The sequence below is a fragment of the Chenopodium quinoa genome, unplaced genomic scaffold (genome assembly GCF_001683475.1).
Source record: "Chenopodium quinoa cultivar QQ74 unplaced genomic scaffold, ASM168347v1, whole genome shotgun sequence".
Lineage (NCBI taxonomy): Eukaryota > Viridiplantae > Streptophyta > Magnoliopsida > Caryophyllales > Amaranthaceae > Chenopodium > Chenopodium quinoa.
Genome location: NW_018745323.1, coordinates 1,804,443 through 1,820,725, shown reverse-complemented (window position 1 = coordinate 1,820,725; position 16,283 = coordinate 1,804,443). Strand labels below are relative to the sequence as shown.

Sequence of the window (16,283 nt, the reverse complement as noted above, 5' to 3'; positions counted from 1 at the left end):
CCTGTTTTACTCCTGTCCACGTACACGCTTCCTATCGATATATGATCATTGATCCGAATTGATATCTATTGGATCCAATATTAACCGTGGGGGATAAAAAAAGGTAATGTTATTTCACTATTGACAATTGTTCATTAAAATTGACGAAAGGATACAAAAATTAGACTGAAATAAACAAGTTATACACAGTAAATAAGAAAAAAAGTAAAACAAGAAGAAAAGAACAAATTACAAAAGAAAGTCAGTATCTGCATTCTTAGACATGATTTTAGCAGCAAAAAAAATGGCTTTCTTTCATCATAATACTCCATCGGACCCTTATCCATGCTGTTACAATATTGATACTATAAAAAGAAATTACCCTTATCCAAAATCTCCACTCACCACTTAATTCTTATCTTCTTCCATCTTCCTCCTTGCCCGAAAAAGTCAAACAAAAACCACCATTAAACTCAGCCATCATGTTTCAAGAAAATCAGAAAGATCAGCCTGTCTTCACCTTTGAGGAAGACATGAGGATGATAAGGGTGTACTTCATGTACATTGTGGGGCTAGTGGTCCTCCTAATGGCCGTATTAATTTACTTGTTAATCCATAAGTAAAAAAAAACGAAAATTACTTCGGTGGAGCAGGGTAGAAATGCATGTAGTGTTAGTTGTACTTCAATATTTTGTAATTTAGTAGCTCTTTTGGCTAAATTATAACATGTATCTTGGGAATTATGAATAAAAATCATTATTATTACTCGTTTTCTTTGTTTTAAATAATAAAACGAGCGTCATTAAGTTTATAAAAATAATTAGCAAAATAATAATAATTATTTGCAAAGAAAACGATAACTATGAATAAAAGATAATTAATAATGATAATTACAAAGGTAAGATCAAAATTTGGTGTCTACAGCTACAACACCTCCTTTTTTTTTTTTTTGAAGAAAGCTACAACACCTCTTTAAGGTGACTATGCTAAGGGAAGTTTATTGTTGTTTTGTAATATTATCTACATATCTAGACAGGTCATTCAGGATGCCCATGACCTAGCAGTTCAAGCTATGAACGAGGAAACCCGCTGACCTTAGGTTTTTTTGCTTATTGCCTGTAAAAAAAATATAATTCTGTTACCGGTGAGAGTACGTGTGACTTGAGATTCATTTTATGGAAAATTCCTATATGAAGATTACTATCAAACACTTGAGAGTGTATGAATAACGTAATTTGGTAAAAATTGATCAAAATAGAAATATTAAGAGCAAGTCAAAATTAGATGAACCAGACTTTGTAAGTGTTTAAGGGAATAACATTTCAGTGAATCAAATAAATACGAAGCCCTTATAGCTCAGTGGTAGAGCGCCAGTCTTGTAAACTGGAGGTCCGTAGTTCGATCCTGCGTGAGGGCATAATTATGTGCTCCTTCTATTTTTTTTTTCCCACACTCTCTTTCCTAGTTCACTTCCCCTCCCAATTCAATAAACCCTTGCTACAAAACTTTGCCCTAATTTCCTCTCTTCTAAATCTGTTCTCCCCAAAATTTAAACAAATCAAAGAACCCAAATCAAAGTTCATACTTCAGTATGCTCAAATTCCCAGAATTTTTCATCCTAAATCCCTAAAAAAACTCAATCTTTTTAAGCATTTTCCACATTATTTTTCTCCTACCCAGAAAAACATGGCTCGGCTTTTGCGAGAACTAATTCGCAGACCATCTTCCACCAGATTCATTGCAACATTAACCCATCAAAACCCCACAAATCTCTCTCCTCCATTGTTGCTTAATCAATCATTTCTTCTTGGTCAAACTTACCATGGAGATGGGTTAAACCCTAGCAATCAGGGTTTAATGGAAGCTACCCATTTCAGCAAATCGCAGATTTACCCGAGTTTTTCATTTGGGTATTTTTTGGACCCGGTTTCACCACCTGGGTTGGGGTCCGGACCCGAAATGGAGGACCCGGGAATGATGTGGGCTGATAGTGTGAAGAAGAAGAGGAAGAAGAAGATGAACAAGCATAAGTATAAGAAGCTCAGGAAACGTCTTCGTCGAAAGACTAAAACTTGATCAGGTTTTTCCTCTTTCATTGTTGTTTGAACAATTTTTTAAGTATTACTTTGGTTTTGGTTGTTTGTTCTTGTGATTGTATTACTTTGTGCTATGTATAAACTGTTCTGAAAGCTGGATTAAGCTATTTGCAAACATTTTTATGTGTTTTTGTTGTATTTTGGAACTTAATGAGATTTTGATGTACTATGGTATGACATAGGTGGTAGGAGTGGTGTTAGCTTGAAGGCTAAACTCTGGTGTAGTAGTGTTGTTAATAGTTTGTGTACTTGTTTGAAATGAATACGGGATTGATTCTACAATGCGAGGATGATTATAGTTTGGGCGTAGCAATATTTTTAGCTGCTTGATCGCTGGTTCACTATATGTAATGCATGAGTGATGTTAATTGGTATGGGTTTATTCCTTTAAGCTGATATGCCGTAGGATGTAACTATTGTCACTGCTTACGATACATTTTTAGTCAAGTGATAGTATTCAGGATCTTATTTCGTGTCTGGCAACAGAGCAATTAACAGCAGCGTACTCGTGAAAAGAATCGATTTCCCAATATTTGCACACCAATGCTCCTTTTGTGTGTCTATATCAAATTATCAATTGATATAAGGATGCTGCTACCCTACACTTTATCATGATATTGTTATTGTTTGGCATACACGTTTTGATGATCATAAGTGTCATATGGACTTAGATGCAGTCTGACCGAGAGCTATTGCTCTAAACCTCTAAGTTAGGTACTGCATTGGATATGTTGCTAGGCAGGACTTCTTTACAATCGTTCTCTTTCAAACTTTGACTTATTAGTTCAATAGTCAACACACCTAAGTGGAACAAAATACAGTCTTGGAACTTTGACGGCATCAAAGTGGATTTTTAAACAGACATGATTATGAAATTAAGTTGGATTTTTCTATCTGTTTTTAAAGTTGTAGCCTCCTTTGGTTATCCTATTGGCTATCTAGCTATTTAATCGCACTGTATGTTAAGGGTACATTTTTTTGTCGAGGGATAGTATAGAGGATTGTTTTCTTGTGTTCTGTAACTGAGAATTATATAACCAGTTTATCTGTGAAAAAAGTCAATTGCACACTGATTGTTGCCTTTAAGTGCTCCGTTTGGGTATCATGTGTTGTTATACGAAGTATCAATTTTGATTTTATTGGATGCTGCTACCCTACCTAAACCTTTATCATGATATTGTTTTATTCTATCTCATGTCATATAGATTTTGATGGTCATAGGATTTATATAGATCAAGTTTTTGTCTAACATTATCATTTGGGCCTTCCCAAACTTAGTTTTATAGAAGCTATTGCTCTAATCTTCTAAATTAGTAAAAATAGTAAACCTGCTGTTGGACAATTAATTTTTTTTTTCCAATCATTCACCTTTTTAACTTTGAGTTATTAGCTCAATAGTCAACACACCTAAGAGGAACAAAAGACTGTCTTGAAACTTTGATGGTATCAAAGTGGAATTTGAAGCAAACAGACTTTACTTCCTGCTTCAAAGTTGTAACCTCAGTTGATTTTGCAATTTTGGAGATAATATGACTATTTCAGTGGCCAAGTAAAGTATTCTACTTAAATTAGTGTCTAATTAAAGAGAAAAATTGCTGAGATTATTGGTTAGTTGGATAATTTACCTATCTATTTGCCATACAACTATACAAGGAGGTATTAGGTGTATGTGTTGTGATTGAAAGAAGTCCAAAGCCCATGTAAAAAGGTACTCTCCTGAAGACAAAACCCTTGCCCTAAGGTGAAAAGCTGCCACTTATACATGGAGCCTTAACTTGGAACTCTGTATATGCTGTTGCACTAATGAAGCAGGTTGTTCTTCATGCTCGGCTGCTATACAGTTCGAATTCCTTCGTTCATAAATGTGGATGTTATGATTCTTGAAACACGTAGTACTCAATACATCTTAGTGTAATGAATATAATCCAGTGTGAATGTCTCTTTTCCCTTGGCATTTCTTTCTTAATTATCATTTTTTCATGTTATGGTATTTGACTCCTTAAATTTCTATTACATTTATTCATTCTTCTATGAATGTTATTTCTTATGCGAGAACCTTTTTTGCACAAGACTTAGATTGGAGGGAGGGTTACACTTTTAGCTGCTCTTTGTTTCAAAATTGACCTTGATTCATTTATTTTGACTTCCAAAAAGAACTAGTGTGAGTAGTATCTGCTAATCCCGGCTGAATTTCCACTAACCAAATACCTTTGGTACAACGAGAATTTAATTTTAACAAGTCTTTGGCTATCAACAAGGCATTTATTTATACCAACCCAATTTTCTATTGCAAAAGTATTGTCAATCATGTAAGTCAATTGCTAGTAAATGCAATTTTATGTGGCAGCTCCCTGTTTTCAGATAATAGGCACAATTAATTGCTGTACTCTCTAATGATGTCCACAAACCTCTGCAATTCTATGAGGATTGTGTATCTATTATAACCTGTACACAAGTGGCATCACTTGCAACTCACTTTTCTTTTTTATGTCCTTAATCTAGCTTAAAAGTCGTCACCCTGCATTGCCTCTCTATGGGCATAGGGCTCTTCTGATGTCAGAAATTTTCAAGAGTCCTCAAGATCATTAACTCAATGCTGCCCAAATGGGTGATTAGCAATTGACATTTGCTGATCATGGTAGGTGTGATGGGGATAGAGGACCCACTAACAATTTCTAGGTTTTGTACAATTCAGTGATGCTATATTTTTCTTGGAGGTTTGTTCTCAAGTACTGTGACGAAGGAAATTTGATAAGTCATGTGTGCGTTGATTGACAAATATTAGGACTACTTCTGAAGTTCTGAGTCCCTGAGCCACTCAGGATTGTTGTCAATCTGTACTCTGTAGGGCATGATAGTCGCTATTCCTTTTAATGTTTTTTTTTATTATCTAGCTAATGAACACGAGGGAACGTTATTGTGCTCAGTATGCACTGTTATGGGATTAGAATAATTGATAGTGTGAATTGTTGTGACCAATTTGTCCTCATAATGGGCAATCAGTCCATCTGTGGGTTCCAATTTTCTAGAAGCAGTCTGTCGATAAGTTTTGACTGTCCATCTGTGACCAATTTGTCCTCATAGTTGGAAGTTGGGTTGCTACTTTAAAAGCAACATTCTGGTGTTAATTAGACTAACTGGACCATTACAACCTGCTTTGTTTTACGATGATACCTTTAAAGCTTTCCTCTCTGCAGTGTTACTGTTAACCATCCTCAATTCTGATGCTAATTATATAACTAAAGAGTAAAGACATTCAATCTTTACACAGTAGCACTAACTTCTCTGCCCCTCCCTTAACTAATTGAGCTCCCTACTTTTCTCTATAAGATTCCCTCAATAATTTGATTTTGACTCTTTTCTTGTAAACAACCTCGCGGACTATCAATGCAAACTTTGGTATCTTATCCATTACTTGCTCAGTGAAAGCTGGAGCATTGTAAGCTCTTTTGGCTAGATTTTCTTGGAAAAGCTTTGAAAGTTCTGACTTTACCTGTATTTTAGTAAATTTTTACTTATGATTTCCTCCCTACTATAATGGAGAATAATCTTTATAGCACTGTAAGCTAATTTAGTAGCAAAAGTAAATACTAATTGATGACTAATTGATATAAGTTATGTGGCCTATCCTGTACCAGACACTGCCAGATTTCCTGATTCTGTTCACAATGCTTTTGTGGGTATAATTGCCCATTTTTAGTAATCAGTAACCCAGGGTTTCTCTTTAGAGCATTGATATTCTTAGTACTTTTCTAGTGTTGGGGCTCCTATAAAATTACTTTAGTTACCAATCAGGAAGATAGTTCAACTTTTATTTGATTTATCTATGTTGTTTGCCTATTTGGTATTAGAAGGTTTTTATTTTTTATTTTTTTATTTTTTATTATTTTTTATTTTTTTATTTTTATAATTCATCACTTAAGAGTTGAATGGAATTGTATGTCTACTCAACTACTACATCCTATTGCTGTCAGGCTCCTTCCATTTATATGTTTGAAATATTTTCCTGTTACAGGCTTTTCAAATTATTTTCAAGCTTATCTTGTGATTGCGTCCAGCAACTCAAGCATATAATTCTATAAGAAGATAGTTTTGTTCTTTACATTGTAACTTTTAGTTGAGGAAGGAACTTCTGCTGGATATCCCTATTCTTAAGTATATCTAATGAAGAATTTTAGACCCTTTATTTTGTTGTTGTGATTATTTTCCTAGTGAGCCAATTTTTTGCATTCCTGAACTTGTTCAATTGTAACTTTTCTTGCAAAGACTTCAGGTCTTTATACACTTTTATATCCATGTCGTGCATCTCTTTCCATGAAATAACAAACCTTGAAACTATTGACGATGTCTGATTATCTCAATGATAGAACAATCTTGCAATGTTCTTTATTACTTGTATGAGGTCTGCAGAAAGACTACTATATGTCTGCGTGAGCTCAAATACTAGAATGTCTTGTATAATTTATAATCATTGTTTTTTTTTTTTTTTTTTTTTTTTTTTTTTTTTTTTTTTTTTTTTTGCTTCTCTCCAGGTTCCATGTATATTAATGTTGAACTGCGACCTACATATGGTGTTTCCAGTAGGGTTACTTTGCCGAGCTTCACTTCATTTTTGGCGGTATTTTGGAATTCTTGGCTGCAGCATGCCTGACACATGCATTTTCGGCCGAGCTTCTCTTATGTTTCTGCACCTTCTTGTGGACATGGATTCACACTTAACATTTCAAGCCTGTAACCCATTGTTGGCCTGAAAACTATAGAGTGTTTATTCTGTTTTCTTATTATTTCAGGTGAAGACTTCAATAGGAAATAAACTAGGGTATACACATCTCATCTTCAAATTTTTGGTTAAACATGCTGATTTTTGAGGAATTTCAATTTCTGAGTTGTTTTTCAAGATGTTCTTCCCATGCTCTCTTTTGGTTTTCGAAAATTATATTTTTGATCAAAATATTTGAAATCAACTATTGTGCTTATTCTTAGACAGATTTTTCACTTCAACCTTATGTGGGACAAAGTGAATTCAAAAGTTGTAGTCTTTAAATTGTGAAAGGAGATTTTGAGCCAACTAGGCCAACCTTTGGAACTTTTTGTTGCTAGAATTTCATATGACCTGAGGATGGAGGGCACTAGGGCAGCGCCCTGTTAAGCAAGGTAGCCGGGGTTGCTGTATGCTGAGGGGTGTATGTTAAGAAATAGACCACATGACCGTAGTGTCAAAGCATGTAAGGAAAGCTACATTCTTGTCGGATTATAAATTCTGCTGGACGGTGGCATATGTGCAGACACCCCATCGCTTCACAGACTAGAACGAGATTATCTGCTTCACAACGCGGCATTAAATCATTTTACTGAGGTAGCTAATACCCACACGGAAATGTAACACTTCGTAAAAAGTTTATTTGTCGATTAAGAAGAATACCGCATTGAAAAGCATGAGTAGTCGATCGAATACTTATTCTGTATTGATTTACAGCTGCTGTTAACTTTTTCTTGATGGCTCCAACCTCCGGTCCCCGCTCGTACTTTTCATGATGAATTTGATGCTAGAACTTATATTTTTTCGTACACCTGTGATACCAAATACTGGACCTTCATGATATTTCATTTTCAGAACGATTATGCTAAATAATCATAATCTTCCCAGAAAATATGAACATTATGCATTTGATAATCAACAACATAATCTGATGCATTCTCTACTTGTTTTAGATTGAAATTCAAGTACATAAACCTAACACATTTCTCTAACAAGCCCAACCCAACATGGTTTCGTCCCATGAAGCTACTCACAAGTTTACTCCCGCGGTTTCCTTTTGTGATTCCTGCTTAAAATTTTTTTGTGCAACGGAAAAAGTTTAAGTATAGTAAACAAAAAGAAACTGAAAGAGTATGGGTCTGTCTCATTGACTGAGCTGACCTAAACTGAACTGAACTAAACTTATTAGAGCTGAACTGAACTGAAATGAAATGAATATTTTATAAGAGAAGGAAATTAGGAGCTAAACTGAACATAACGTAACTTATTAGAGCTGAACTGAACTGAAAATAATCGTATGAGAACAAACCCTATACCGATTGATCTTAAATTTAAGAGATTTGCGTGGACTCAACCACTTGCGTCCAGTGGCGGATCCAGGATTTCTGAGATAGTGTGTCACCATCAATTATTGATCATTTGTGAAAGTACAATTTTTTTTCCATGTCTTGTTCATAATTAATTTCAATCCAAAAATTATATATATATATATATATATATATATATATATATATATATATATATATATATATTTCACCAAATTGATTGCAATCCAAAAATAGGACACAAAAATTCATACCACAACCAAATACAGTACTTAAAAATTCAATTTTACAAGTCGAAAATACTACAAATAACATGTTATAAACAAATGGTACAATAAAATTATTATATTGAATTAACTTTATGATTTTTTAGTTAATTGATAAGCTTTATGGGGAAATATTAAAATTGGTTGTACAAATATAAGATATAAAAAGGGAAAAAAAATTATTAAAAAATTATACAAAAAAAAGTGAGATAACTTAAGAGACCAGTTATTAAATATAACTGGTCTCTTTAATGAAAAAAGAAAGTAGGGCAAAAAAATTGCGAAATGCAATAGCAGCATCAAAGAGACCTCTTATATAAATAACAGGTCTCTTTAATATTTAAAAAAAACCACAGCAAGTCTTTTGTAGCAATAGCAGCATTAAAGAGATCGCCTATCTTAATAAGAGGTCTCTTTGATATTGTTTGTTGTTACCAACAGCAGCATCAAAGAGACCACCTATCTATAATAAGGGGTCTCTTTGATATTTTTTTTTAAAAAAAAAATACTGTGTCACCGGACCCACTATGACTAAAGGTGGGTCCACCCCTGCTTGCGTCTATGCTAAAATCAAATATGAGACTAGTGTGGAGCTGTGGACCAGTGAATACACTATAGGTTTCTGAATTCGATCGATTAGTTATGCATCACAATCTATCAATACTTTATACTTGGAAATATATTATGGTTTAGACGACAACAAGCATTTCACAAACAATATCATGGTAGAAATATTCCAATTCAAATATTCAACCTCATGGTTTGAAATTAAAAGGTAGGTTAGGTTTCTATCACTCATATAAGCAATGTACTAATGTAGAGTATAAGACTATATTCTCCATAACTTATTTCATAAACTTATTAATTATTATGTTATAATTAGACTATATTAAATCATACTAGAACTACCTAGTTCAAATTTGACATGAATGTTTAATATCCATTGAACATCTTATTTCAAGTGAAAAATAAATAAAAATTCTAAAAGGTAATTGTAAAAAAGAGTACAAGATGAATCATCTTCTTAAACAATGCCATAATCTTTTCAATACTTTCTCCGTTTCACAATACATGCAATATTTAAAGCTTAATTTTGATAATAAAAGTTTATGTAGTCTTTTACCTAAGATTGAAACTTAAATTGAACTTTGACTGCATTTGACTATTTGCTTTTTTGATGTTCAAAGTGCAACAAAAGTAGGTGATAAGAATCGATCACAGGATAATATGAAATCGAAAGGGAAGCTCTAACAACCATTTGAGCTATCCCTCACTCTCACCTTTAACAATTTGTGAATATGAAGAAAATAACATTATTTTCACGTGAGTCCTTGTGATAATTAATTTGTTTCATTATCTATTTTCATTATATTAGACAACGAAAATTATTATTTTCCAAAATTTGTTAATTAATGACATTATTGGAATAGCGGTCACAATATATATTACAAACCGTGTAAATATCAAATAAAACAATCTAAACAAGTATTTGTAAGCAAACAAATAAGTTTCATAAAGAGCACAATACAAACAAATGATTCATGATTATATACTTTGAATGTTGGTAGTGTAACACATAGAAAATCGTGTATCATATGATTCCAATAATAACTAGATAAAATAGACACGGCAAGTCGGCAATACATACAATATAATCTTTGGTTGAAAAAGAAAGCCACTAATTCATTCGTAGATCTTTGGAATAATGAAGAGTATAACTTAGTACGAGTACTTGGTATTGTTTTACAGCTGCTTTTCACCATTTTTTTATGCAGTTTTTTTGAGGGGTTCCTAGTTTTAGGCCCCAGCTGCCTCCTCCTATTGACTTTACTAGATAACTCTAAACGCATTGAGCTAAATTGGGTTGTTTCTTTTTCAAAAAAAAAAATTCTATGTTGTATATTTATGCATTATGCTCCATATAATGGTACTTACATTACCAACCAGGTTGTAATTGGTGCATGTTCGATGCCAACGACAACGTTTGGAATGGTTTTCGAGACCTGAGATCAAATATTATTACAAAGATCCCGTAAAAAGGTCATTTAACTTATTCGATGTTAGTAATGAAAGAAAAACACGGAGTACTAGTTAAATGAGTCCAATGCGCATTATTAATAAGAATCTTCAATTTAAAGTTACCTCGACTCGTTAGGGCTTATATAGTAGCAGCTGTAAGTTTATCATGTAGCAGTGTCGAATTTAGGATTTTGAAGACGAGCTGAGGTGTAGACATTATGTCTATAGAGAGTGTATGTAAGGAGCTGTAAATTAGCGCATGCAAATATAAATTTTCACGACGAACAAAAAAAATGCACCTTAGTGAATTCCCTACTGATAGGCAGTATATAAAGAGTAGCTCAAACTTATTTACTCCGTATTTTCTCGTAGTGATGGGTGCGATCCAAGTCAATTTGACAAATCCGTGGCTTTATTCCCTATGTGACGTCAAATTTAAATAAATAATTAACCAAGGTAAATTTTGGACAGACCTTACGCAAATTGCATGCATGTTTTGCATGGTTTAATAAGATCGTCCATTGTCGTATGCACATTCAAAGATATGATAAGGATAAGTTTTGAGTTCCCAAAAATATGTCCCTTCTTTTTTCTCCTGATGATTTGTGGTCGTTGGTTTGGAACTCTGCAGATTTTAGTTAACATCTTGATAGCGTGAAAATAACCCATAGTTTTGGCTTTGAATACTACTTAATTAGCTTGCTATTATATGAAGTACTCCATATATATAGTTCATATATACTCTATATGATTGGCATGTTAGTTTGCTTCTTCATTTTAATTTCAAAAATAATTGTATACTGCTCAAATAATCTTCAAACATAGAGTAAATTAGATAAATGTTACATTCTATTAGTGAAACTATAGTGAACACTTAATTACGAGGGATTATAAATTTTGGATAAGATGACTATTAGTTTTACTTGACTGTGCATGAAACATGATAGAAAACATGATGTACGTGTCATAAAAAATGATGTAGCTAGCTTATGTACTGTTTTTGGTGTGTGTAGGTAAGATGAAAGGTTCTATAAAATCCCTCATGGATCAATCAAATTAAACGTGGATTAATATCAATATACTTGGTGAGAATATAAAGTATAATTCTATTTGTGGAATTGGTATCTCAATACACGGTTTCTTTATAAGCTTTTGGTACTTTTTACAAGGATCATATTCTTTTCTTCTTTGCTTTATTCCAAAAAAAAATAAAAAAAAAATAAATAAAATAAAAAAATTATAAAATACCAACACTAGTTTCAATTTCGAACGTGGCCCTTCTCTCTTTCTTCAACGGCCCAACCCGTTTGTATTATTAATTAGCAAGTAGAAATCAACATCATTGCGATAATGTATGCATTACATTGTCAAAAGTAGACTTAGTTTTTATTTATTTACAAGAATTATTGTTTTTATTTATTGGAAGGCCAAAGTAGACCTAGTTATAGATAAGCATAATGCTCGATTTTTATTATTTTTATTAATAATACAATTGTGTGAAACTATAATCACGTTTTATATACACCGTATTTGGGAGAGATAATGTATTTTATACAGGCTTAATACAACGAATTATAAAGGCAATATGTATAAATGTATAGATTAAAGTTGAGTGGATGCGCGGTTGACCGATAGTTAGTGCGCTCAGCTTGACTAGATATTTCTTTTGGCAAGCCACACCTTAGTTAGATATTATTCCTTAAAGTACCTAATTTTATATTTTGATAAAATTTGAGATAATAATACAAGGAAAAGAATGATTTTTTTTTTTTTTGTCAAAGGAAGAATGAATTATCACCAGTGCATGAATGCTAATAAACCTTCCTAGCTAATACAAGTTGCTTAAGAGGACATCTTTATTAAGGCTCATAGGGGATTAGGAGTGTGATTAGCTCTGTGATTTTTTTGAGTTGGCTGTTTATTTGATAAAATGAATTATTTTCTTAAAATATGAATATAAAAGTTTTGCTACATACAATATGTGAATATTTTAAACTAGAGATATATAAAAGTTTTGCTACATACAATATGTGAATATTTAAAACTAGAGACATAAGGTTTATACTTTAATTTAGCCCCCTATTTTTTACTCTGAGACTTATTACAACTTATATTCCAAATAAATAATTTAATTTTACACGTAAAAAAAAAGAGAAGTGAACATATCCTAATGTAATCAACCATCACAAACAGCAAAAAAAACCAAACTACCCAACATAGAAGCAGAATATTTTAATTCAAAAAATCCCCTTAGCTAACTCAAACTAGTTAGCTAATAAGGAAAGGTTTTCGATCTCCTTCACTTTTGAATCAGGCGGTTCAAACGAAAATCCGTCTTTTACTTTCGACAAAGTCACACACTAAGCATAACGAGCACATCTCAATAATAGAATTGGTCAAGTGATTTGAGGGAGCACACCTCAACACACACTTTAATTTGTGTTTTCATTATCAAGGGAAAAGTGTAGATTGGGAAATAATGCATCATTGCTAGCTTGATCTACTAAAATATCTCATACACTTATTTACTTGAACTTTTGAAACAAAAAGTGAAAGTTATTGCATCTCATACTTTGGATGCATGCTTAATGCAACTAGCTAAAGGCATTATTGGAACTCCAAGTTACATAATTCGCCACGTTACGTTAGTTTTTCAAGTGAAGTATATGAGAGGTACGGAAATAATATAAGTATAAAAATAGTAATAATAATGCCCTAAACTATATATGCCAATAGATAGCAATATAACAGAGTTTGTTTTCTTCTTTTGTTTTTGTCTCTTAATCTAAATCACCTTTCCTTTTTTAGCTTCACTTTTACGCCTTTTTTTCATTTTTTTTGTTAGTCCTTGTGTTGTGGACTTGTGGCTCTTGCTAGAGTTGATTTTATTTTGTCAATTTGGTTTGGTGTCATTCATTGTATTGAAGCCTTGAATTGTCTTACAATATATAGTGCTTGTATATGGAAATTTAAGACAATTTTCTAGATTAATTAGTCATATAATATTATGTATATAGAACTAGTGTGTGATTAAGAGTTTCCATTTTTATAAATAGATAAACATTTTTTTTAAATAAAAGAAAACGTTATGTACATTAAGGAAAATTTGCAAATTGCAGCCATTTAAAGTTCGTATTTTGTATATTGCAACCATTTAAATTTTTTTTTGCAAATTGTAGCCCAAAAGTTCGTATAAATTGTAAATTGGAGCCCGATTCAATTTTTTCATCGGTTTACATGTTGAAAAATCTTCGGTTAAGGTTTTAGGTGTCACTTTAGCCCTTAGGGGCCCGAATTAAGCTCGGAATTAGCAAAAAAAAAAAAAAATAACGTACCTCTCATATACTTAGGGCATTATTATTTTTATTTTTATACTTAACTCGATCTTAAGTGAACAATAGTATTTAGATATCCCTTCAAAAAAAAAAAAATTGTATTTAGATATAGAAGGATTGTCAAAGCGCTCATCATAGAACCCCAAATACTTATTATTATTATTATTATTATTATTATTATTATTACTATTATTACTACTACTACTCTATATTTGTTTATATTAACTATTTATTATTGTTATTAATTTGTAGTACTCCGTATTAGTATTATCAAAAGGATATTTATTTAATAAATTATCGTATATTTTATCTTAAAAGAAATTTTAAGTAACATATAACGATAGTGGTTACTATCAGTCGCTCCGTTTCATTTTGATTATCTCATATGAAATATTGGTCAATATTAAATGCCAATCTCGGTAGTTGATCATTTTATTACTATCCTTCTACAGGAATTATGATTATAATGTAAATTAATGGGGCAACTAACATTTGCTGAAAAGCCATATACTTGTACAAGTATTTGTTTGAAACAAGTGGGCAAGTTGAGAAACATGATATTTGTTATAATTGGAGTTGGTGATTGAGTTCGAGATATGTTGATATGATTTTGGTGGTCACCCTTTTTTACTTCTTTATTTGTCTAATCTCACCATTATCTCTTCATACTCTAGCTTCTTCACTTTCTATTTTTGTTACTTTATATTATAAAGTTAATAATAAAGTAAACTGTGTCTATTAATATGCTTGTTTAGGATATTTTACGAAGGTGATTTGGAAAATCTTTTTTTAATTTTTTTTTGATAAATATCTACTCTAACACGACCGTTACCACGTTGTTGTCTATGGTGGTTTCACTACTTCACTAGTGAGTAGTGACTAATGACGACTATATAAACAAGAATAGTAAGAAGATTTATGTATTACAGTATAACACTGATAGCATGTCTGGAATAAAGTGTTTCTTAGGGTGGAAATGGATTCAATTAAACCATTACCGTTGTCTAATGGTTGGTTATAATGCTAAGGTAACAGTTACCATTAGCTAGGGGTACGTAATGGTTTCCACCTACTTATTGCCTGTCTAAAACTTGAGGTCTCTTACGTGCCCTCAAACAAAAAGAAAAAGAGGCAGATTTTAATGATTTCATGCCATAATTAAACCAAATAAATAAAAAGGCAAGAGTTACTTACCTCATCTCCTCCGTGCCTGGCTCCATCTTATTTATTTTCTTTCCACTTTATTTTCAATATTCATACCAAACGACCCCTAATAATATCTTTAGTAATAATATGAGTTTATACCAGTCGCGTAGGTGATAGGTTTACCTTGGTTTTCACCGAGCTCGAGTTTTTTCTGATGTTCAATTCGTTAATAAAGTATTGATGATTTAATGTTGGTTATTATTGTTACTTAGTTAAACTTATCATTGTAAGTCACTCTCAAATACGTTGCTATTACCAAGCGATGGAGAGGTTTATACATCAAGGAAGGCTCATATAACCTTCTCATTTTGTTTCTTTCTTATTAATTATAATTAACCATATTCGTAGATACTCGTATGTAGCAAAGTACTTCATATATAGTAGTTTTGAAGATAACATCTGAATAAAGAGAGTATTATTTGACCTATGGTCGACTGTACTCCAGACTAAATTAATACAAATACAAAAAAATTGGATTTGAAATGATATTATCAACCAAAATGAGAGATGTTACGTTAGACGTACTAATTTAAGCGTAATTACTTTTGATGTTATGTGTGACAAATTGACAATGAGGAATCTAGAAGCTCTGTTAGGTTAATTAAAACCTATAAATTTTGCAGAAAATTTTGTTGAAAGGAAATGGAGCCTAAATCTTATATTGTAATGTGGATTTAAGCCCCTTAACTTAATAAAGGATCTAAATTCACACAAGTAACACAAGCATTCCGAATTCCCCTAGAAACTCGAACAAATTAATTAAGAACAATGAAGCGGATATGACTTGTAATCCGATCACTCTTGGAACGAATTCAAGACTACTCAAATCACTTCGACTACTCCTAGAACTAAGTATTTTGATGAACAAAACTTAGAATACTCCTAGAACTAAGAATTAAATGTTCTAATTATCAAAACAACTCCTTCAAGTGAAAACTAGCAAAGAAAAGTCCAAACAAAATTAAACAATTTGTATTGAATTGAATCTGATTTTCTATGATCCAAAAGCCACAAAATTTCCCTATTTATAGACTAAAAACTAATTAATTATACTCCTACAAGGAATAGGACGGACGAACCCCTAACCTTATTCCCCAAGTATCCTCACTAGAATAGAATTACTAATTCTTATTAGAATAGGAAATTAAACCTAATCCTAAACAAACTTTAATTCACTAAAAACATTCCTAACAACTTTAGGAAGTTTATAGCAACCAAATAACATAAAATAAAGCTAATCCTAAGTTCTTAAACCAAGAAAAATCCATTCAAGTGAAAGGTAAAAACTTGCAAGCAAA

The 16,283-nt window shown here is 32.1% G+C and overlaps 1 long non-coding RNA gene and 1 other non-coding gene across 2 annotated transcripts; both read left to right on the top strand.

The window, feature by feature from the left end:
• Window positions 1-1,324: 1,324 nt before the first annotated feature.
• TRNAT-UGU lies at window positions 1,325-1,396 on the top strand. The gene has a single exon. It is a non-coding gene; the product is annotated as a tRNA-Thr (tRNA).
• On the top strand, window positions 1,336-6,972 carry LOC110712513. Its single transcript, XR_002509597.1, has 2 exons — window positions 1,336-2,059; window positions 6,608-6,972. It is a non-coding gene; the product is annotated as an uncharacterized LOC110712513 (long non-coding RNA).
• Window positions 6,973-16,283: the final 9,311 nt, after the last annotated feature.